The following is a 24,443-nucleotide window of genomic DNA, read 5'->3' as shown; positions in this document are numbered from 1 at the left end:
GAGACAGTTTTAAAAATCTGCATAAATTAATGTTTGGCTTGATGTCTAAAGGTTTCAAGCAAACTTCAAGGGGGAGGGCAATCCACCACTGGAAAAGTCCTGTCTAGATATCATCTGTTTCATCTCCACATGAAGGGCACAGAGAAAAAAGCTCATGAAGAAGATCTGGACAGTACTGCTGTTGTATGTCAAGGTACACACTTGTAACTTCCCATACATTTGTAACTGTTCCCATATATTCAAGTCCCAGACTCTGCCTCTGAAGACCATTAAGTCTTTATGTACACAAATGTGGCTTAGGTTTTATTCCATCCGGCAATAAGAGAGGAAGAGAGAAGCTTAACCGGTTTTACATTTAATGACCTAACCAAAATACAGAATAGAAACAGGGAAAGGACAGTCAGTTCTAGATAGAGATAACATTGGAGCAATTCTAAATACGTAAGCAGTTCTCAGGAGAAAAAAATTCACACAATTTTGCAGAAGCAATTTGCTCAGGGCTAGTCTAATACTCAATCAGAAATCCCTAGAGTCAAGATTACCATAGCATTTACCCCACAAAAGTGCTCTACCCAGTCCAGGAAACCCCTCCAACGGACAGGGAAACGTCTTGTGTGCAAATGCAGCTCTGCACAGGCACTAAGTAAAGTACAACATAGAGTCTCAGATTATGAGAGGTTTCTAAATAAAAAATATCCTAAAAATAACTAAAGTGCCACTTATTTTGTAATGCTATGGAGACTCTTAAATTTGACAACATTTAGGCCTCAAAAATCTTGATCTGGTCTGTGGACGCGTGTCTAGGGAAGCCAAGTTCCCTGCTTTTGCAGGAGAATTCCCACTGCTGCTGGCACTCCTTGCTGCTGCTCAGCTGATTGGGAAAAATTCTGGGAGAAATGACTAGTATTGGCATGATGTCACTTCTGGTGCAAACTGGAAGTGACATCATTGCATCAGGGAATGCCATCTCTAGGTTGAGAAATTCCTGTAGATTTCAGGGTGAAGCATGGAGAGAATAGGGATCAATAATAGGTAAACTGCCACAGTCCACCCTCCAAAGTAACCATTTTCTCCAGAGGAACAGTTCTACATAGTCTGGAGAGGAGCTGCAATTGCAGGAGATTTCCAGGCTTAATGAGAGATTGGTAATAATTTGTTCCTCCACAGTTTCTCCTCAAGGTGTATAAATGGATATTCCCTCCCCCAGCCCAAGCCTGAGCATATATTTAAATTACACATACTGCAAAACTCCACAAGGGCCTGCTCTAAAATTTCCATACAGAAGTGTATGATAGCAGTAGAAGGACCCACCTTTTTAATTTTAGCTTGTTATTTTTAGAGAAAGGTCTCCCAGGGGGGCAGTAAGTTTGTAGCTCTCCCAGACTTAGTGCAAAATAGAAATAGGGAAAAAAACCTAAAGCAAAGAAAAAGGGCAACTGAGTATATGGAAAGAAAAACTTCCTGGAAGAGAACGGGGGGTGGGGGGACTAGAAAAAGAGTTTATATGTATGTGCGCTTGGGTTGTCTTTTCCAGTTATGAGGAAGGGGCTGTGTTCCTCTAGGCTACATACAAAGTCAATTCCTCTGATGGTTGCACCTTTCTGTTTTTGTTTTGTTTTTGTTTTCCAGCCTCTTTGTTCAAAGTTGGCCCACTTGTTATTGCATTGAGAGTAAAGGTAACATCCAAATTGCACATATACACCTAGCAGAACAATGGAGTGTATTTCCAATATGTCTTTCACAGACAAACAACCATAAACTACAACTATCAAGGGCATAGGACACATTCACAAATTTCCACAGGAGCTGGCATCCAATTTTACCAAGTATTAGGGAATATTTAAGCATCAGTCTCACTTTTTAGGGCTATGTCTCATTGCATTGCTTATCACACAGTACTCATTACAATATTCTGCATTTTTGTCTTGGTCTGTTGACAGACCAGGAACATGTACACATTCCATGGTAGGGACTGAACATAGCCTCCCCAGTATTTGCCAGTGGGGGAAAATATTGCTAATAGTATGCTAAGCACCAGACAATCTAGAGAATCTGCACTTTTTCTGTCTTTTTTAAGATACAGTGTCTGCACACAGTATTCCAAATGAGACCACACCTTATACAGGGCATAGCTACAGGGTACCTTGTCAAAAGCCTCTTGAAAATCCAAGTATATAATGTCTGCCAGGTCACTGTTAGCAACATGTTTGTTCACTTTCTCAGACATCTCCAAAAGGCTTGGGAGACAAGACTTCCATTTGCAGAAGCAATGCTGATTTTCTCTTAGCAGGTTTTTTGTCTAATAATTATGTCTTTGATTACAGTTTCTATTAATTTGTCTGGAACAGACATTAAGCTAACTAGCCTGTAATTTCCTAGTTCCCTTCTGGACCCTTTTTCAAATCAATGTAACATTTGCTACTCTCCAGTCCTCTGGTACAGTGGCTGATTGTGGTGACACATTGCATACATTGCTTAATAAATCAACAACTTCATATCTGAGTTCCCAGAGTTTGCTCTTGAACATGGAAGCAATATAACTGACCAGATGCTTACCATCAAGGGAATAGAGGTTTCAAAGCAGACACTACTGCACTTAGCCAACATCAGGCACAAGTCGTTTCACATGGTTGTTTTTCCCATATAAACATACACTTATTATTCACTACTATCCTGATGGACTAAGATACTTTCCTTCAGCACAATGTTTCTATATGTTTGGGGGGGAGGGGAGCATTTCTATGGCATTTATTATTGTTGAATTATAAGCATTTTTAAAGCATCACATTTTGTATTTTGATAAAAGCAGCTCTTCTTCCACAAAGCACATTGTTACTATGTGGAGTGTTATTTGTTATTACACTGGGGCAGACAGGATACTATTATGCACAGATTAAAATGTGACTGAGTCATGAATTTTCACTGACCAGCTGTCACAACAGCCAGAAACAAATTCCTATTCAGGATGAGCATTGGTCACATCATATTCACCGGAATACTCTGGATACATACTAAGTTTAAGCCCTGAGCCCAGCATAACTGGGAGAGGAAGGGGCATGAAGTGAATAAAATAAAATAAATGTATGGACCATCTTCTAACTAAGAAGTCCCCAACACAATGTACAATTAAAAAAGTAAAATACAATAATCATCAACAAAACTCAGCTTTCTGGAGTACCACTATACCTGCTGACACACCATTTTGTATAAATCTAAGATTTTCTAGAGGCAAATCTAACCTCATCACAAAAGCCTTTGGTTCTAGAATTCCACTAGAGGATGGCAATATTTGCTCTCCAAAGTAGGCGAAGTCCTGTCAAATAGAACTGGATGAGGTGCCTAACTGAAATTTGTGACAAGTCTTTTTTTTCCTCAGTGGGAGGATGCACATAGCCTCCTAAGATGTTTGGGATCTAGGTTCATTTTGAACTATAAACCATCTCAGTTTCCAGATGATCTACAGATAGCAAGGGTTCACTGCTGTGAGGCAAGTTTTGTGGTACACAAGGAAATTATTGAGATCATTGAGGTTGGAACAAGAAACAGAGTCTGAAAGAATTAAGAAGAATATGATTTCCCGGGCAGCAACTATAGGTAAAATATATTTTGTTGGACCAGCGGGATTTATGGATTATTTGAAATTTGGATTATTTGAAATTATTTGAATATAAATTATTTGAAATTTACTAATTATTACTGTACTAATTATTTACTAAATTATTGTACTAATTATTTACTAAATATTTAATAATTATTGAAATTATTTGAAATTTACTAAATTTACTAAAACATATATTTAAGAGAAAATATTCTTTAAATGTTTTATTGGGGCATCTCTGCCACCGTTATGTTATGTGTAATCTATGTTGGAGGTGTCTGGAAGAGAAAAGAAACTATGACCATATGTGGTGGAACTGTAGAAAAATTAAACAATTTTGAATTAGTATCCATGAGAAAATTTAGGAGATCTTAGGATATTAATTTCAACTGAAAAAAAAAATATGACTTCAGAGAGTAGTTAGACTTTTCTACAATGCTTACAGGCACAAGCAGACTTTTATTCACTAGCCACTAGGTTGGATTCTCTCACACATACACAACTCCATGCACACTACCCTGCCCTTTCCCCAGAATCATCACCAGAGAAAGGCCTAACAATTGAGCACTCTCTTAACTCCCAGAGATAGAGCTAAACCGTTCTGCCACACCACCTGGCAGAACTACCTTTCATGAGGTCTGCTCTTTTTCCTGAGCCACATCTGAGCAGTCCCTGCTTTCTTCCTAAGGAAGAATTCAGCTTCCTCTTTTTTTGTGTTCCCTCCTACATCTCATCCCCCTTCTCAAAGGTGACTGGATGCGGGAGCAACACTCCTGAGGGCTCATCTGAGTGGCTGATTTTCCCTTCGGGGCGGGACAGCCTCCTGTCCACTAAACATGCCACTACCTATTTCTCCAATGTTTTCTTTTCATGTTTGTTCCTAAAGGAAATGGGCTGCCCTGGTACTGTTGAATACAACACCCAAAGGTTACAGTAGGCCAAATAAATCTGCAATCCAACAGCAACTTCTGTCTCTCTTTCGTAAATGCTATATTTCAATGCAGAATCTAAAGGTTCAGTCACTTCAGGTTCAAAGTCATCACATTCAGTTGATTTTAGTTTTGCTTTTGAACTGAATATGTTTAAGCTATTATTGTAAGCCTACTAAGAAAATCGGGAAAGATGGGATAACAAAGTTCTAATCAATAAATCCAAATTCTCCACAAAAAAAGGAAAAGAAAATGTTCCTGAACTTATACTCAGTATGAGGAGTGTGATCACTACTGGATGGTGCTCTAGAGCCAGCATCTTTGTTATCAAGTATCTGTATGGATAAGAAAGATTGCAGGGCAGAATGAGAGATACATAAGTGGTTAAGACTGTTAAGGGAAGTAATGGCTTAGAACTGATGGGGAAAGGAAGCAGGTACAATGGGCAATCTGGAGCTAAAAGTAAGAAGATGACATGATTGAGCAGCAACACACTCACAAACAATTAGGGGTACAAAAGAGGACCTTCAGACTGATATCTAACAGAAAAGAAACAATGCATTCATAGGGCACAATAAAACATGTTTTGTTTAAACCATGATTTATGCAGCTAACTCTACCAGATGTAAGTGGCCAATCCTGGCTTGTACATAAGCTTTGGTTTGTCTATTGCTTGCCACTCTTCTCATTTCCAGCAAGGAGAATGCCCTCCCTATGTTCCCTACAGTCATACAGCTGTAAGGAATGGTGCTACTCAGCATACTGAGATAAGTGGATTCACTTGTCACAATAAACCACAATTAGCATAAACAGGATTTAGCAAACAAGCTACAAGTGCTAGATTAAATCTTAATTTGTGATTTGTCAGGACATCTGAATTCTATGTCTGTTAACCAGGGTTTGCTCAAATCACTTTGTACACTTGATTTATTATATCAGGATACAGCTTCACGTTGTAATGTCCGATACACAGCAAAAACAAATAGTGAAGAAACATCTGCTGTGTGCTTGAAAGGAAAGGACTGAGAATTGGGGATGTTAAGAGCAGATTGTTGGTTTGGTTTGCAAGTATCACCACAAACTGTGGGTACTAGCAGAAAGGGTCACTCCACCCACAGGAGTGGCTGATCTCAAATGGAATTTAATACTTCTGTTGCTGCTCACAGGGTAGGAGGCCATTTTAGGAATGCTATTTTAAAGCAACTCCTAGAGTTGCCTTTGGGTGTTGTATTCAACAGTACCAGGGCAGCCCATTTCCTTTAGGAACAAACAGAAAAAAGGCGTTGACATTTCGTAGCATGTACATGGAAACAATTCCTCCCATGCATACTGCACTGAGTAAGGCTAGCCTTAAGTATGATGGGAAATAGACTGCAACAGATAGCCAATTTTAGAGGGAATACTGTTACTCATTTCCAGTGTAAATTTCTTAATTCCATTTTAAAAATCTGTTATTATCTGGAAGGGAGATTTCAGACATTTTCCTGTCTAAACTGAAAAAAAATAGTACACAGTTGCCACTGAAACAAAGTTGAAATGTAAACCCTCATTTCTTGTGGCTCCTCCAAGGCTCCTAGCATCTCAACTATGAAGCTTGACAAATGGTCTGTTTAAAATGCTGCCATGAAGTATGTGCTGGCTCCATAGAAAAGCCCAGTTCTATATAGCCTCCAGATAATTTTTTAAAAAGTAGTTTTCTGCTGCATTTCTTTCATGCAAGCAACACCTTTGCCAACCCCCCCCCCAAACTATTCATATACCTTGTTCAACATAAAGAACCAAGGGTGACTGTGAACTAATATGCTACCACTTCCTTCTGGAAGTTCTTTGCAGAGTAATGCTCTGCTGAGGTGCTAGTGCCTGCCTGCCTCCATTCACTTCATTGGCTTCTCTCCCTTTCCTTTGGTCTGTTTCAAGTCTCCTTTTTTAAATGATGGAATTGGTGTCTCTCTCCAGAACCAACAAATCCACTACCAACAATACTCTGGGTCTTTGTAAGTGTTGGCATAACAGCAGCACTAGCGATTGCACCCACATCTACTAAAGATCCTGTATAGGTAAAGCACTGAGGGGACACTTTGTGCAGCACTAAGGAGGGAGCTGCTCTGTTTTGTCCAAGGGGTGGGAAAAGGCAAAGCCAGTGATGCCTTCTCTCTTTGCTGCTGCCTGCCTCTGGCTGCAGAATCTTGCTGCAGATTCTCTCAGGTTCCTGACTCCAAAGGGAAGAGGAACCAGTGCTGGTGAGCTGTGGTCACCTGCTTTCTGGAGCCGCTTGGCCCTTTCCACCCGTCTCTGCCCCTTGGCTCCAGTCCAGTTTGAGTCCCTCTCTCTCTTTTTTTAAATGGCAGAGTTGGCACCCCTCTCCCTCTTGGAGGATGAAGATACAGCAAGCAGGTCACCAGGGTGGAGGGTGTCACTCTTTCCCTTCCTATCCTGAACACCAAGTCAACCTTCAAGTATTCAGAAGGAGGAGAAGGGGACAGGAAACCTGCATTCATCTTTGGGGAGAGGGCAACAGGAATAGAGGATGGGGAGATCTGTTTGAAAAAATGGTGGCTGGTTGTTTTTTCCTTGCTGTGAGTAGCACGTTGCCTTTTCTTTATGCCTTGCTCCCCAAGTGCTTGGTTAGCTGTAAGGTCAACCAGAAGGCTCCTGGGTTGCACAGAATAATAGTTTTGACAAAGGTGGCACTTAAAAGTGGATAATTCTCATAATCATTTGGAATTATTTTCTAATGTGGAAGCATACTACCTTCACTTCCTCTGCACAATGAAATACAGTATTTGGATATTTCTGTTGAACAAGGTATAAGTTGGGGCAACAAGAATTTTACAACATCAGGAGACCCTTTCTTATTAACATACTCTTATGACTTTGTTCTAGGTGACATTTCAAAAAGAACCAATATGGTCCAATTAATTCCTGTCCAGTGGCGAAGCTACAAGGGGACGGGGATGCACCGTGCACCGGGCGCACGCCTGGGGGTGCAGAAAATCACCCCCAGGCCCCTCCCACTTTCCCCACCCCCCTCTGCAGCGCCCCCCTTCTCCCCTTTCCACACTTACCTTAGTTCCTTTCCTTTTTCAGAACTTTTTCAGGCTGCAAAAGGCCTGTTCACAGTAAAAATGGTCTGAGGAACTACAGTTTCCAGGAGACCTTGGGGCTCACAAGGTCTCCTGGGAAGTATAGTTCCCATCAGGCTGTTTTTACTGATAACAGGCCTTTTGCAGCCTGAAAAAGTTCTGAAAAAGGAAAGAAACTAAGGTAAGTGTGGGAAAGGGAGAAGGGGAGGCGCCGCGGAGGGGGGTGCCGGGGGGAGGCAGAAAATACAGTATGCGCACTGGGCGCAGTTTGGCCCAGCTACACCTCTATTCCTGTTTCATTGTTTTTTAATTCAGTGAACAGATAACAACACCCATCTCAAGCTGTGAGCTATGATAGGAAAGATAAATCAAATGAGCTCAGAATCACATGGTAATCAGTACTTTTATCCCATCCACTGCAGCCTCAACATCTTGATGTCCTCTCAGAGAGCTGGTCAAGGGAGCCCACTTGCAGTATATATTGTTGGCCTTATGCATTGCCACTCTTCTACAACAAACAAAGATCACTTGTAGGTCACCAGATGTGAAACTAAAGGATGAGTTGGCTCTTTCTTTCAGCCCATGAAGCTGCCCAAGATAACTAGCACAGGTACATATATGGGCAGAGCCGTAGTAAAAAATATGTGTGGTTTAGTAACTTTTGTGGTTTTATCTGCAAGATACAAGAAACAACACTGGCTTTCTCTACTGTCTCTTGCTACAAAAGAAACTGAAAGCAGCGAGGATTGGGTCACAGGTGGCATACTTGGAATGCCTCTAAACTGCATCCCAGTGTTTCTGCTTGAGGCAGGGCTTTCTGGCAAGCCTTGATTCAGCAGCAGATACTCCTGGTCAAGGAAAATGCTCTTACAAAAGGGTTATACCCCCCATTTTACTGAAGTGGTATCTAGACAAAGTTTCAGTCAATCCCATACAATTATAAGTACATTTAAGCCCACTGAAAATAAACCCTCAGGCTGCATAAAACTCCCATCTCCCAAACTTTGAGCAGGCTTCTGCCATCCAAGACAGGTGAATGTCTTCCCTGTGTCAGTCTACCCTTTAAAAATATGAACCAGATTACACTAAGCAACACATTTCATTATATTTATATCTGCTCCTGAAATTACCTTTGTACCTCATGGTTAACATGGAGCCCATCCTCCGGGGCAGCCATTTCCCCCAGGGGTGCTGATCTCTGTAGTCTGGAGATCAATTGTGGGAGTGGGAGACCTCTAGGCCCCACCTGGAGGTTGGCAATTCTACTCCTGCTTGACTTTGACTCTAAAGGCATAATAAAAGCTTTTTCCTCTAGGTCAGATTGGCCAGGAATCCTGGAAGTTTTGTGCCATCTTCTGGACATACAGTAGGGGCAACTGGGGATGTGCGGTGGAAGTAGTTGTGAATGTCCTATATTGTGCAGGGGGGTTGAACTAGATGACCCTGGAGGAGCCTTACAACTCTACAATACTATGTTTTCCGGTTACTTTCCACTCACCAGAAATTTGATATAATCAGATACTACAATTTGATAAACTATTCCAAGTGACATAGGTAAATGTTATTTCTTTCTAATGTGCAGAGTTAAACGTGGACTTTGTTCTTTAACATTCAGTTCCAGCCCTACAGATAGATGCCAGCAAATGCCAGCAAAATTCCACTACACCCTGTTTTTGGCTTTGTTGTTCCTCAGATACTGTTTCCCAGAACAGCCTACAGGTCTGGCTGCCCTTTTAGTTCTGAACTTACTTCCAAAACATTTTTTCTCGCACACTCATTGCCCTTCCCTTCTTCTCTGCTGGAATATCACACTTTCTTCTCCTCAATTCTGATATGCATATTCACAACCACAATACTTTATCAACTCAGCTACTGTAAGCAGGAACAAGTATTCAACAGCAAGAATATATATCCCTTTCTAGAACAACATGCATAATGTGTTACAGTATACTAGATAAAAGGATTACGGCCAAGAAATGTTATTAGCTAGCCTGCCCCTGTAGGTGTAATGCAATACCGGAAATCAAGACTGATTTCACAGAGCCCTTCGGGGATGGGGCGGGATAGAAATTTGAAATATAAATAAATAAATAAATAAATAATGTGGAAGATTCCTCTTATGTCAGTGCTATGCCATTACTAAAGTTGTGTTCACAAGAGAAAAGAAAAATTAGATTGGTACCTTCTTTCTACATTGCTCATACATATTTCTTTGTGGAGGCGAGGAATGCATCCCCCCCCCAAGCACCCACATAGTTGGAGTACGTGACTCTATGTGTGCTTTCACAGTGCAACATGCTTCAAGGTGAGATGCAATAGAAAGCTGCACCCTTGAAGCGCCCTCCCCTTCATAGAGTAGAATGAAGTCATGTTGTGGCAGAAACATGACTTAGCTACACTTTCTCATAGCATCAGAAAACATTCTCCCTGATGAAACCAGACAGGCACACAGTAAAACAGGCAAAGCAATTCATAAACATTTGTCACTGGGCTGTGAGCTTCAGTATTTTGGACTTCTGGGTGTACTGGACTTAGTAAGGCAAAACAAAGGCCCATGAAATTCTGAATGTTACTCAACTGAGAACGTGAAAGACAGAATTGATAAAAGCAAACCTGATATTTCAAAAATGCTTCACTGATCATTCATGTGCTTTAAAAAAAATGGATAGCAATCACCAAGAAATAAAAAGCAATGTCATTTTCTATGATAAAGAATTTTTCAAAAATAAACTCTCAATGTCAGTGGAATATTCTTAATTACGGATAAAGGTTTGAAAATAGTATGACAAAAACCTCTGCCATAACATAAACATTACACTTTTCTGACCTAAAGACACTAATGTAGGCTTTCAAAGCACTATAAAAATCAGACAAATATGTGTGTACTGTCACTGTGACGCTGTCATACCATCTTTGATTGTCCAAAGTCTGGTTGTGGTACAGAAAGTGGTTGCATATGCTCACTTCAGCAAATTCATTTGTGTATAACTTTCTAGACATTGGATGAACTGTGAGGGAGTGCAGACATTGTGCTCCCTGAACATGCACCTACACCTATAGCCTTGGGAGGAAAGTATTCCTTTAAGTACCACCAAGTTTATCCAAAATAAAGATGGAGGTTCTTCTAATGGTGAAAAGTTATGCTTGTGCAAAAGAACTCTGATACATGCAGATCTGGGTCTCTTGATATTGCTTGGATATAAAGTTGCCAACTTGGGGTGGGGGAATTTCTGGAGATTTTGTGGGTGGACCTGGGAAGGGCAGGGTTTGGGAATGGGCTCGGTAGGATATAAACCTACTGAGTCTACTGTGCAAAGCAGCCATTTTCTCCGGGGGGGGGGGGGCTTGATTTCTCTCGTTTGCAAACCAGCTGTCATTCCACGAGATCTCCAGATCACGGCTGGAAGTTGGCAACCCTAACTTAAAACAAGAGACAGCTAGAGAGACTTTTTAAAAAAGCTAGCTGAACTGTTTTATATTCGGACTGGCAACAAAGTTGGGCGGTCATGGTGTGAGGGGGGCATTTAAGCCGTTCCAGCTGCTGAACTCCTGCTTTCCTCATTTCATGCAGCACAGAACCTTTAAACCCCCGTTCACCTTCCTGTGCCTCCCTAGATGACCCTGATCCAACAGCGGCAACTTTTCAAGGGGGACTCCCCCTTGCACTGAAACAGAAAGCAGGTTGCTTTACAACCACGCTGCGTACCACGACCAGGAGTAAGACAAGCCTCTACCTTTTGTACGTACACTCTTCTCTTAAAAAAAACCGCTAACATAACTTGGCTGGCCTTGCGGCGCTAGAGTTTTAACGAAGAAACCAAGCAGCGGACCAAGCGGGAATGGCTCCCCTCAGCCCTCGGCAGCAGAGCCGGAGAGCTCCGCTTTCCTTTGTTGCGCGGCCAGGTGGGCGCCTTCCCTTCCCCCCGGCTGTGGCCCAGGCTTTCCGGCCATCGCCCCGCACACGTTGGTCGGCCCCAAGGAGCTCGCCCGGCCGGCCGCCCTACCTTCTCCTCGCGATCCGGGCGGTGTCCTCTGTGCGGCTGGCGAGAGCAGGAGGCGACGGGAGATGCCTGGTACAAAAGCGCAGCGGCGAGAACAGGAACCACCGCGGGGGCTGCTACGGAGACCCCTCCCAGTTCCCGGCTCCGGCAGCTGCTCCAGTATTTTTAACTCTCTCTCCGCATAAACTCCACGCTTGCGCTGCAACCACCCGGGGACACCTAGCGGGAGAGCGGCGTCATGACTCCTTGATATTATGGTGGAGACGGAAGGCGGCGGAGAAAAAAAAGGCACGGAGTTTGTGCTTTTGGGATGGGATTTTTTTGATTCCAGTAGATTCTCTTCCTATGCATAAGTTCCTGATAGCTGCCTTGAGAAAAATCCAAAATCAAAACCTTTGATTAAGACAATCCACGATGGCATTAAGCCACAGCTAGGAGCGTTAATCACATCAATGAACCAGTGGTAAGTGGCCCCCATAAATGGACCACTTTATAGTGATATTTATTTGCACTTTGAGCAGCTATGCTGCTATGCTCATTTGCATGGAAAATGTATGCTTATTCTTGTTAAGGAGATTTCTCTGGGGCATCTAAATCAAATTGCCAGTCACGAGTTCCATAATTACCTCATCTCTCATAAACGTTATCCTGCCTAACCACACTAGTGCAATTCTAGAAACCGCCCATCAGAAGAAAGGCCTTTGGGCATGAACTTCTACTGTTGCTGTGTGTCTGACTCTTGAGATTTCATCACAAGTTGTACTGTTTTCAATGATAGTCAAATGTTTTGAATGTGAACATAGTATCGAAAAAGTTTTAAATTATGGTTTTCTAGCCTTTCCAACTGCAGCTACCAAAACCCCCATTCCCCTACACTACCTCCGTGACAGAAATCCACCATCACCACACTGTTGCTATTATCTGATAATAAAGTGCCATGAAGTTGCTGCTGACTTAACAGGGACCCCATATGGTTTTCAAAGCAAGAGACCTACCGGGGGTGGTTTGCTGTTGCCTGCCTTGGGGAACAACCCTGGATTTCCTTGGTGGTCTCCCATCCAAATACTAATCAAGGCCAACCCTGTCCAGCTTTTGAGATTTGATGAATCCACATCTACCAGTAGAGAAAAACCATGTACAATTCAAGTGTGTGGCTGTTCCCTCTCCCTGGATTAATAGCATCTAACAGGTATCCCTGGCCTCTCCAATTCTATAACTCTCCAACTCTGCTAAATCTGTGAAGATCCTGGGCCCCAGCAGTGCCTGGGGTGTCCCTCCCCAGGGTCTGAGGAGTCCTTCCTCCAGCCTCAGACAGTGTGTCTGGGTGCAGCTATACTTCAGCAGCCTTATTCCAACACTAACAGGTTCTGAATCAGGCTATAACTACATCCTCCCTGCCCATCCAGACTCTCATCCTTTTTATTCCCCTCCCATCTGGGTTCTGCCCTTCCCCTGGCTCTTCCCTCAGAGCATTTAAGGGCCCTCATCCAGCCCACGTGCTCTTCTTCCTTCCTTCCTGGCCAGGTTGGGCCCCGCCTCTTCCCTGTGACTGTTCCAAGAGGGCAGAGGTGTTATTTGGGCTTCTGGGCCTGGGTTTCTCAAGTGATGTTAAGCTGAGTGCCTGGGCATGGCCTGCCTTCTAGGCCTTTTCTGCCACTGTGTGACCTTTGGAGCCCAGGCAGCTGTTGGCTCAGGACGGGGCTCTTCCCTGCAAGCTACCTTGTTCTGCAAGATATGTTTGTTGTTGCCTGCCCTCTTGTGTGCCCCTGGAACCTGGGTAAATCTTTCTCCTAGGGCTTCTCGTGAGCCTTCAGGAACCTCTCCTGGTGGAGGTGGGAGTCCAGGGGTGCAGTTTTCAGATAAAATCTACTTACTAAGTGGCTGGCTTTTTAAAAGTGCACTACCAAACAATCAACTGAGAAACAGCCCTGAGCCAGAGACAGGGATAACAAGGGAAGGAAACAAATGCAGTTGAGCTTCGAGGACCAGTGATGGCAGCTTCCCTGTGGCAATTGCTCAGATGAAGGGCCGGAGCCTCCAAAGGTACTGGTGTCGCAACAGACTGGAATCTTCCTAAGGGAATAGGAAATCAGCCAAGGAGTACCTGCCGGCTCTTGCTTCTCACACTAAAAGGACCAGGTTGTTGTCCCTCCCAGGTCACAATTTGAGGCTTGTGGAAAGATGTGCAGTACTTGTTGCTGGCAAGAATCTAGCAGACTTGAATAGAGCTTCCTCTGTGTGTGTGTGTGTGTGTGTGTGTGTGTGTGTGTGTGTGTGTGTGTGTGTGTGTGTGTGTGTGTGTGTGTGTGTGTGTGTGTGTGTGTGTGTGTGTGTGTGTGTGTGTGTGTGTGTGTGTGTGTGTGTGTGTGTGTCGGGGGGGGGGTGTCCCTTGGAAAAATGACTTGGGGAAATGGGCTAAAGCCCTTCTGGCTCAGCATCAAAAACCCCAATACAAACTTCTACCCCCACCCCCATGACTGCTTTTGAAGAAAATTAAAGGCATCAGAGTATCAAACATCTCAACTAGTTGCATCCTAAACCATCTTCATTTCAGAATAGTCTGGAATACTTTGCCACTAACATTCTGAAGACACAAGAGCACCCATTACAGAGAATACTCTTGAGTTTTACTTTCTCTGATTCCTGTTTGAGACCTGAATGATATTGGAAGTGCCAAGTGCAGGGAGTGACTCATTCCTAAAACTAACCTTTTAAAATGTATTACTTTTGGTTGCTTTTATAAACAGAATCTTGTCAACACACCTTAATTATGAGTAGTATTGCCACTAGACTGTTTCAAACATTTCAGTCTTTACCCCCAAAACAGCATGACATAAACATCAATCTGACTGCACAAAACCTCTTGTCTAACTGTTGTTCTTGGCATCTGTATTGATCAAGAGATTATCCAGCGAAGCCCCATCCCCCACCCCCAGTGTTTTTCTTTGTATTTTGGAGAGCTCTTGCAGTTCTCTCTCTCTAGAGTTGTGAAATGGGGACATGTTCGATCAGCAAGGCAAGATGTGCCAATTATCTCATATTTAACACGTGAGTCCTTAGAAGGGTTTATTTCTGGGAAGCCCCCTAACAGATGGTCAGTACCTTACCCTGAGGGACAGCTCCAACCTCATGCCCGGTAACCTTCAGTGCACAGATCTGATTTTTTTGTGCCCCCATATGGGCAGTGTGGACCCAAGTAAGCTAAAGTCTGCACTGCTGGACTTAGAAATTGTGGCTCACCCTTCCTCTTTGAAAGTAGAGCTGTTTGGATGTGCCTTTTTCAGTACAGTACAGTACAAGTTTGCTTGACCTTTCCCCTCACCCATTTGGCCAAAGTAAAACTACAGCAATGAAGGAACAATTTTTTTTCAAAGGAAAGGCTGGAGTGCCATTTAATTAACTTCAACCAACTGTGCATATCAAATCTACAGCAGCGCAGTCTCATTTTTTCCCTGTTTCCCATCTCCAAGAAAGAAACAGAACAAATTGATTCTGTACTTGAAAGGTCAAGACATACCTGGAATTTCAAAAGAATAACACCAGGATTTCTTTGCTTTATTCATTTTTTAACATATTACATGCATAGGGTATGAGGTACAATTCTAGAACTAATTGGCAACTGACTGCCCAGCTATGTTCACCTGAGATCTTCAAAAGGAGCACTTGATGGTTTATATATAGCAAGTTCTTTTCAGAGATTACGTTGATTGCACTAGTGTGCTTTAGTCCTTCCATCACAGCAAGAAACAAAGTCCAATAAGGAAACTGAAGTGATAAGGAATATATAGAATGAAGAGAGGAGAGCAGGACAGGTGGAGAGAATGGAGCAGAAAAAGGTGGTTGTACATTGTAGAGAAAGAGCCGAAAGAGCAATTTCAAGCACAGTTACTTTCTTTTCTTAGTTGACCTACCTTTACCTTAAAAACTCGGGTTCATGGATTCAGGAAATAACACATCTTTCTAAAGCTATTGTATTACAATGTATTTGACACATATATATACCAAAGTTTAGAATATTTATGAAGTGTTAGAAGTACAGAATTTTTACTTGTAATCTGAACAAGCATTACAAATAATTTGCCTGAAAGGCAGGGTACAAATTCTAGAAAAATATAAACAATTACTCTGTGTTTGAGATGGAATTGCAAGCCACATTACCATCTAAGGTGCCTAGCCTAAGCATTAGCTTTCTACCACCTGGCAAATGTATTGGGGGGGTGGGGGAGATAGAGGAGGGATAGAAACCACTGATATTATCATACTCTGTAAATGTAAATTGACTAGCCCCCATGCTGCTGCTGCTGATGATTGTAGATCAAAAAAGCAAGCTAGAAAGAAGTAGTAGTTTTTCTCATGGTAGGCAAAAAAATGTGAGCTTTCTCATTCGCTCCAAAAGAAGTGGTCTAACAGGAGTGCTAGAGACAATTAGCTGTGTAGCTATAGCATTCCTAGTCTGAAGACAGTTGCTGTGGAGGTTGAAGAGCTGTGCTGTTGCAATATGGCTTCTTAAATGCAGAGGTGTGAGGGGCCAACCTGCCCTCCAGCCCTATGGCATCACACGGTTATTCCTCTATGGAGCTGACTTTCAAAGCTCGGTTTAAAGAGCACTCCTTAGAAATAGCATTGGGGTACTTTAAATCCAGGAGTTCTGAAATATAGTCCTAACGAGAAGCTGGCCTATGGAGTTAAGAGCTGTGTTTTAAGTTCCACATGGTATTTTTACTATGGGACCCAGCAAAGTCTTGTGTAACAATACTGTCCAACATAATGCATACTGGGAGGTAACAGTCATAGTCAATTTCATTTCCTGTACCAGAAGCAGCTCTTTGTAGACAGGAAAGTGACTCATCATTTTCCTAATCTGCTGTCTAGAGGGAATTTATTTTCACCACATTCCCATGTAATCAAAGATGGAATTTGGCCTGCTTAGAAGAGCAGTCCCCGCTATAGTTATTTATTTGTTTGTTTTATTTAAAGTATTCCTGTGCCATCTTTCCATAACATTTAAAACAACCAAATGGATAAACTGCTAAAAACTCACAAACAGAGAGAAGGACTAATAAGAATTAGTGAGGGAATGCCAAACAAAAGTCCTCACCCACTGGCAGGAAACAATGATATGGGGAGAAATATGAATAGCTCTCTAAAATTTTACAAATATTAACATTTTTAAATGCTCAGAAAGCATACACATGGTCTAATCTCAGTCTACACAAAATGTATAAAGTACATTCCATTCAAAATACACACATGCATGCTTTCCAGGATCTAAAGTTCCAATCCATGACTGGTAGCAAACAATGGGACTCTTGACAAAGCTTTCCTTGATTTTCTTGATCATTTATAAAACCCTACCCATATAAACACTATTCACCCAATGGACTGAATGCTGTCCATGCATGAAAGTGTCATACAAATGGCAGAAGAAGTAGTTCATGGGGTAAGTTCATATCACTACTGTCCACAGGGAACATCAGTCTGATTCCTGTATCTAGAGTTCAACATGGAGAGCTCTTGGGAAAGCTCCCACAGTTCTTAGCTTTCCAAAGAGTCCTTAAATGTTGGAATCTAGCTTAAATGTCTTCTCTTGGCTTATATGAGTAAAAGAGAGGTACAAACATCAAATAACCCTGAGAAGTGCACTTTCCAAAATCAGTTTCCTTTCTGATCATAAATAGCTCTTAATTTCCTTTTTTTGAACCCGGTATTTTAAATTAAATAAATGCCTTAAATAAACCAACCATTGTTTTTACAATTACATTAACTTTTTCAAAGGGGTACTAACAGGATGAACAAGCTGAGAGCACATGAAGAATTGTAGGGATAGGAAACTATTTGAAAATCCCACCACCATCACCGCCTTGCTTCCCCAGGATTCTCTAAGCTCTCAAAGTCTTAAGCAGAATAATTTCAACTTTAAAAAGAATGTCTCTAGAGATTTTTTTAAAGTACATATTTTTAATTATCATGTTACTTGGAGATTTTTCTGCTAGCACTAATTTTGTAACTAATGTGTCTATGGTCAGTTTTATGTATGCTAATGATTATATTCCTCTTTTTAAAAAAATTTCCTCTCTTACCAAAGAAGTATATTCCCCTGACCGGTGCTATTTTAAAAGAAGAGAAGGAGAGGTGAAGAAGCCTCTGTAGCCGGGACTATTATGAGCATAGAGATGCACAGTGGGCTGATTTACACGTGCACATACATCAATTGATCCCTGACAGCTGAATATATGATTTGCTGCCATTGAAATATACTTAGAGGTGATGGTATCAACCAGAAGCAAAGATCAGATCAGCTGTACTGAAAGTCACAGTTGCAATTTCTCTCAGGCCCCATTTTTAAACATCTGGCAGAATGTTTTGAGGAAAATGTGCCTCATCTTTTCATATCATAGTTGACTCAGAAAGCTTTTTACCTGCATCATACAACCATAATAACAGTACGGCCAAAATCTGAGTCATCATTGAGAAAAATAGAAACTTTATTTACACGAAAATAACAGGAACCTTGTAGCATCTTTAAGTTTTTATGCTAGAAGGAGCTTCCATAAGCTAGATCCCATGTGCATGTGACAAAACAGACTCTTGTATACTAAAGCTTACACTGGAACAATATGTTTCATCTTTATTAGGTTCCACCAGAACCCTTTTTCCTGCTACCCTAGAAAATGGCTTGCCCTCTTTTAAAAAATTGCATTACAAGGCAGCTTCTGCTTTAGTTTCATAACCATGAAGGAGTGTTATTTTACATTTATAAATAAGTCAAACATTTATAACTGCATTTACAAATGGATGTAATGGGTGGATAACCTAATTTAAACTCCCCCCACCAAAAAAATCAGGTAGCCCTGTCCATCTGGGGAAAAAAATTCAAAAAACTGTAACCAGAACTCTTCATCAGATTGGATGTTAAGTATGAAGTGGGAATAAGCAAGAATCAGCATGCTTCACAGCTTGTTGACCAAACCTCTATAGTCTGCGTTTAGTAATTTTTTTGGAGTGGACACCAGGTGGTATGGCACCCTCAATTAATTCCATAGTGAATGCTCCTGGCTTGGAATATGAGTGGCTCCAGTGGATATGTATTGTTCTGAAGTAAAATAGTCAGATTCAAATCCAGTAGTACCTTAAAGACCAACATTTTGGGGGTATAAGCTTTCAAGTAGACACTTCAGTATCTGATAAATGGAGCTTTCACTCTCAAAAGCTTTTACCCTGAAAAACTTGTTCTTCTTAAAGGTGCTACTGGATTTGAATCTAACCATTCTACTACAGAACAATACAGCTGCTTACACATACACTGGGGCCACTCCAATCCCAAGGTGAGAGCCACCCTGACAGACTGATGGCCCAAGCCGCACAGTGAGGATGTAAGCGTTTGCCCCAGCTGGCTGCCTAACGCCTGGTAGAGGCAGGAGGAACCCATCATCATAAGCAAGCAGGTGCAAGCAGCTGCTACCATTGAACCCTGGATGAGGCAGGTGTGAGCAGCCGCTGGTGTGTGCTAGCTGCCCCAGCCCCACAGGAGCCTGCTGTTCCTCCTATTTCCTTCTGCTGGGGGACAGGGCTACTGATACCTCCCAGTCTGCCCCCACTAGGTGTGGGGATAGGGAAGCTTCAGGGCAGGGCCCACCCACAATCACCTGTAGGATTGCAAGCTAAGGGTGCTGCTGTGTGTGGCTGTGAGGAAAGTCCCTTTATGAGATGGGAACAAATACAGCTCCTATGACAAAATAGTTATATTTGACTGAAAAGAGTACATGCCTAAATGAGAACGCATACCACTGAATGGAACTGAATGGTTGCCCTTTTAAGGCATTAAGCAGTCCTACTGCTATATGCTCACCCTTATTTACATTTCAAAGATTAACAAAAGCTAGTACAGACAAGACTTTTCCCCTCTTAAAGAGCTTTTGGGTGGTGACTGTTAGTCATAAAACAGCACCATCTTGTGGCTACCTGCATTCACTGTGAGAAAGAAATTCAAGCAAAAAGGGCAGTGTTCTTGTATAGATACACAATGTCAGTGGAAACAAACAGGGAGACAAGGAGAAGGAGAAATTGGTGCTCTGAGCCATTCACCTGATTTTTTAAGTAGTTATGCACTTGGTACAAGGATGGCTGAGAACGATTGAAGACAAAACACTAAAGGGAAGTCCGGATTACTGACCAGCCTCTTACAGGAAATGAATAAGAAAGGAGATCATACAACACCACCTTAAAATTAAAGTTAGCCTGTTGATGAACAGCTCTTATGAGCTTGGTAAACTTTAAAAAATGTTTTCTAATTTACACACAATAGATCATAGGTTCACAACCATGGAAATGGTGAGCAATCCCTCCATACAATTTTAATTCAGCCTTTCTTCATAGATATAATCTATTAGGGAAATTCTACTGCACAAATTGCATCAAAAGAATGGAATTTGTTCAAGAGGAGTATTTTTCCAGAAGCCTGTCCTTGACTTTGGGTCAAGCCTTTATTTGAAACATTTCTGTGCCTTTCCACCAATCTCAGGGTCCCCAAGGTGGCAAACAAAATAGTTCAAACATTGAAACAGCATTTAATACAAATATACATAAAACCTGCTTATCATTACTGTCCCCCAATCTTTAGCGCTATTTGTTATATATTTACTTCATTTACTTCCTCCACAATATGGATGACCCAAACCAGCCTACATTATTGCCCTTTCCTCCATTTTATCTACCCAGCAACTGTGTAAGATAAGTCAGGTTGATAATGGGTAATTGGCCCAGGGTCAGTCAATGAGTTTCCACAGCAGAGTTATGGTCAACAGTTCCCATCATGCTGGCAGGGGATGATGAGAATTGTAGTCCATAACATCTGGAGGGCCGTGAGTTTGACACCTGTGGTCTGTAGGTCCATACTCCATAGCCAAGGCCTTGTTCCTTTTGGAGCATAGGCCAGTGAGACAGCAAATATTACACATACTCATGTTCAATCCCAAGTGACTCCAGTTTAAAGGCAGCAAAGCAGTGAAAGGCTTCTGGCCGAGATCTTGAGGAATGCTGACATTCGGAGTAACCAATACAAAGCTAGAAAGACCAGTAGTATAATATAAGGCAACTATATATAAACAAACTGGGGCTTTTAAAGGTTTTGTTCAAATAATCTCTTTATTGTTAATCAAATATAGTTATTTATGTATTGTTTCTTGTAGTTTCAGATGGTCATTTTGAGATCCTACACAATGGAAAAGGCTTAACAGTTCCATGGGAAATTGACACTGCTACATCCCTGAGCTATTACTGGAAGAACTGTAGACAAAACTTGGATGATTTACAACTACATATGAGGACATGACAGTTCAAAGCAATGTCCTCTTATGCTGCAGAGGAGGATCATCAGTTGCCTTCCAGTTCCAACATTGCCAATGTCCATTGTTCTCAACTTGCATGGAAGGAACCCACTCTGACCATCTTTTGGGCTCTCTGCCAATATATTCAAGACCAACATTCTGTTACCAACAGCATTCCTTCCTCTTGCTGTACTCCTCCAGGTGCCAGGCCTGCTCTCTCCGCTTGTCTTTATGCACTGTCAGCAGCCTGGAACAAGCAGCACATCAGAGGGAAAGGGAAGGGCTCACCATGTTTTTACACAAACATATGTTAAGTCAGTTAAGTGAGGAGGAAGTGAAGTGGAGAGGAAGTTATCCAAGTTGCACACAACAAAAGAGAGTTATTGTGCCAAGAAGCTATTTGCAGTCATGTCAATCCAAAAATAAAATCCCCCAACAGAGCACAACCCTTTTATTAGGGTTAACAAATGATGCAACGATGTATGAGCTTTCTGATTCTCCAGAACTCTTCTTCATATTGGATGTTACCAAAACAAAGTTTAATGAAAGGGCTGGGGAATGGAATACTTCAGGACATAGTGTTAAGTCCTGCTAAAGTCTATACTGTGGAAAGCTCAGCCACTAATATGTTCTAATTAAAATGTTAGATGAATTGTGTTCTTGGTGTTTGCCACACTACTAATTCAGAAAACCAAACTGCTCTTCATTACAAAATCTTCCCAAACACAACAAGGCAAATTCAGGAGCAGACTTATCCAGAAGACTGAATTTGCAGTGAAGCTATAGAGGCCACTGGTACAATTTTTTCCATTCTTGCATCCATATTATCTTAAATGCAAGCACTCTTAATAAATTTGGCTTATGAGTTATATACATAGACATATGTACATTTCTTCATCTCCTGAAATATTAAGTGAAGTTATCATAATTCTCTTATTTTAGGGAGGAATGTAATAGAGGATGGCAATGCTATAGTATCTGAGCTTTTCAAAGTCTTTAACACAACTCCAAGAGCCAGAATGCTGTAGTGGCTGAATTTGGATTAGGGATATCAGGATTCAAGTCCTTGCCTGGGTCAAAAAACCCAGCAGGTAATTTTAAGACACAACCTCCCCAACCACCCCCGCCTAATCTAACTCATAAGACTGTTATCACTCCATCCATTTGTTGCTGAGTTCCCTGGAGGAAAAGTAGGGTAGAAATGTGAGGAATTTATGGAATAATGTTACAGATGCTCTGTAAAATTATCTTCCCCATAGGAAACACAGATTAATTACTCTTTATAGTGTGGCAGTGCTTCCAAAATGCACCAGGGGATTGCCATACACAAAGTGGAATATTCTCCCTTATTGTTTTGATCAATGGGGATCACCAAAATGCTCTAATGCTTCTTCATCTGGCATCCAAATGTAAGATATCCAAGTGTCAGTTATCTAGCCTAGATGCATGTTGCACTTATCAGAGCAAAAGAAAGGTTTCTGTTCCCTTCCCAGCCTTGAGAGGAGTTTGCACTAACCTGGCCATATGCAGCATAGGTTCCTGAATGTTATAACCAGTCATGGCACTACACTCATAGAAGACAGCCTGGTATTCCTGCCCCAAAAAAGAGAGCACAGGGTAACTCTAGTATCAATATTCACAATTCACAAATCAAATATTCAACTAGCCTTATATGGAACAACACATCATCTACAAACGTAAAGATGCAAGGGATTCTTGTCCCAATTATCCTTCAGAAAATGCTAAAGATGCTTTAGTTTACCAAGTGCTGCTTACAGTATAATTGCCTGTGAAGTGCCAGAGACATTATCCAATAGCGAAGGAAAGATGACAAAGGAAACCTTACTATTAGGGCTATTTCACACATTATTTTAGGTGCATGTCTAAGGAGTTTAAAGTATGCCCTTCACTTTGTAAAGGTATAAATGCAAAAAATGTTTAATACATACATCATACAAGTTATACCTATCAGGGAGTGAGAGGCAATTCCACATTGTCACTGAACATATGCTCAACATGGGGCTGCAGCTAACACTGACTCCCTGACAGGCACAATTGGTATATATGAGAGTTGCAAGCATGTGAGCACACACAATACAAATGGTGTTCAGGAGACAATGTCTGACTCCTCAGCTTTGTGACATATGTTGTCCACTGGATTCTGGTATAGCAAATACCACATTGGTCCTGGGAGAGTAGCTTACATTTAATTAGCCCATGCCTCAGTTATGTGATTCATGGTTAATTCAGATACAATTATTTTCAGTGACACCATTTGCAAAGACCAGGGCAGCTCTGCAACCAAATACAGGGAGAAAACCCCAGTTTGCAGCCATTACTGGAAGGGACACTGAGCCAGTCCTCACACTACCAAGGGCCACGGGAGCTGCATTCTCACAACTGATTTTCATACTATTCTTGAAGTCCATAGGGAGCAATCATGCCAGTTTGTCATCAGCTCAGTCCTACATGTTTACTCTGAAGTTCCCTTGATTGCAGCAGCAGTGGCTTCTGAGGTACTCTTAGGTTTGGGGAGTTAGGATTTAACTTTCCAAGACAGATATCATATTACCAGTTTCAATATAGTGGTTGCAGAAGCACTTGAAAGCACTTCTATAGATAGAAGAGCTCTCTTGCTGCTTCTAAACATTGGTGATAGCATGGGAGAAACTACAAGCTTCATTGGGGAGGGGGGACTGGCACCAGAAGAGTAGGAGCCTTACCTTTGCTAGCTTTTCCCCCTCAGTCCTGGACACATTTGGTGGCTTCTTGTCTGCTGCATCCATTTTGTTTCCAAGCAGAAATACCACAGCACCATCTTCAATCCTATCCTGCAGAGCAAAAGCAGTCATAAAGCAGAGCCCTTGGGGGATTGGGCGGTATACCAAATCCAATAAATAATAATTGTAATTTTTTTTCAAAACAGCATTCTCAGGCTTGAGAGGATAATTGCTTTGCTCTGCCTCTGTTTAGGTATGATATAGCACCAGTTCCTAGGAGCACATCTGGCAATGAAGGCCTCCATTAAAAAGGACTCTTTGTCAACAGCCTATTTCCCTTCTGGCTTTCCCTTCAATCAAGACAGGAGTCATCAAGGATTCCTCCTGTGTCCCACTCCAGCAAGGCTAATATTAATGGCACAGTCCAGGTTGTTTCATTCCTTCATCCCAAAACCTTATGACAATGGTCCCCAATGTGGTGCCCACCAACCCCTTTTCTTGTGCCTGACATATATTTTCAGAAAGCAGGCAGGGTCAGGCAGGGCTTGTGCCCAGCAGGCCTTCTGATTATTGGAGATCTGATTGGCTTTTGAGGATTTTTTAAAGGTTGCTCTGGAAGCAGCTGCCACCAACATGCTAGGATCTGCACTGTGTTACTGAAGCTAAGCTGTGGCAATCATCATGTGGCTGGCTCCACCTCCTGTGGGAGCCATTTTGCAGCAGCTATTTTGTTGCTGTGCTCACCATACCATGTCAGAATTCAAAATATGCTTGCAGGTTCACAAG

General features: G+C 41.9%; 1 protein-coding gene across 2 annotated transcripts in view; it reads right to left on the bottom strand.

The window, feature by feature from the left end:
* Nucleotides 1-11,809, bottom strand: part of CD151 (CD151 molecule (Raph blood group)) — a 50,796-nt gene extending 38,987 nt beyond the window's left edge. The window contains exon 1 of one of the 2 annotated variants that reach the window (XM_048484830.1): nucleotides 11,615-11,809. The gene's annotated coding sequence lies outside the window, so the exon portion shown is untranslated. The remainder of the gene's footprint in view (nucleotides 1-11,614) is intronic. The other variant, XM_048484831.1, reaches the window with a different exon arrangement.
* Between the last annotated feature and the right edge of the window lie 12,634 nt (nucleotides 11,810-24,443).

This window comes from Sphaerodactylus townsendi, linkage group LG02 (genome assembly GCF_021028975.2).
Source record: "Sphaerodactylus townsendi isolate TG3544 linkage group LG02, MPM_Stown_v2.3, whole genome shotgun sequence".
In the NCBI taxonomy this organism is placed as follows: Eukaryota; Metazoa; Chordata; class Lepidosauria; order Squamata; family Sphaerodactylidae; genus Sphaerodactylus; species Sphaerodactylus townsendi.
Note: the sequence above shows the minus strand (reverse complement) of the source record. Positions and strands in the feature narration are given on the sequence as shown.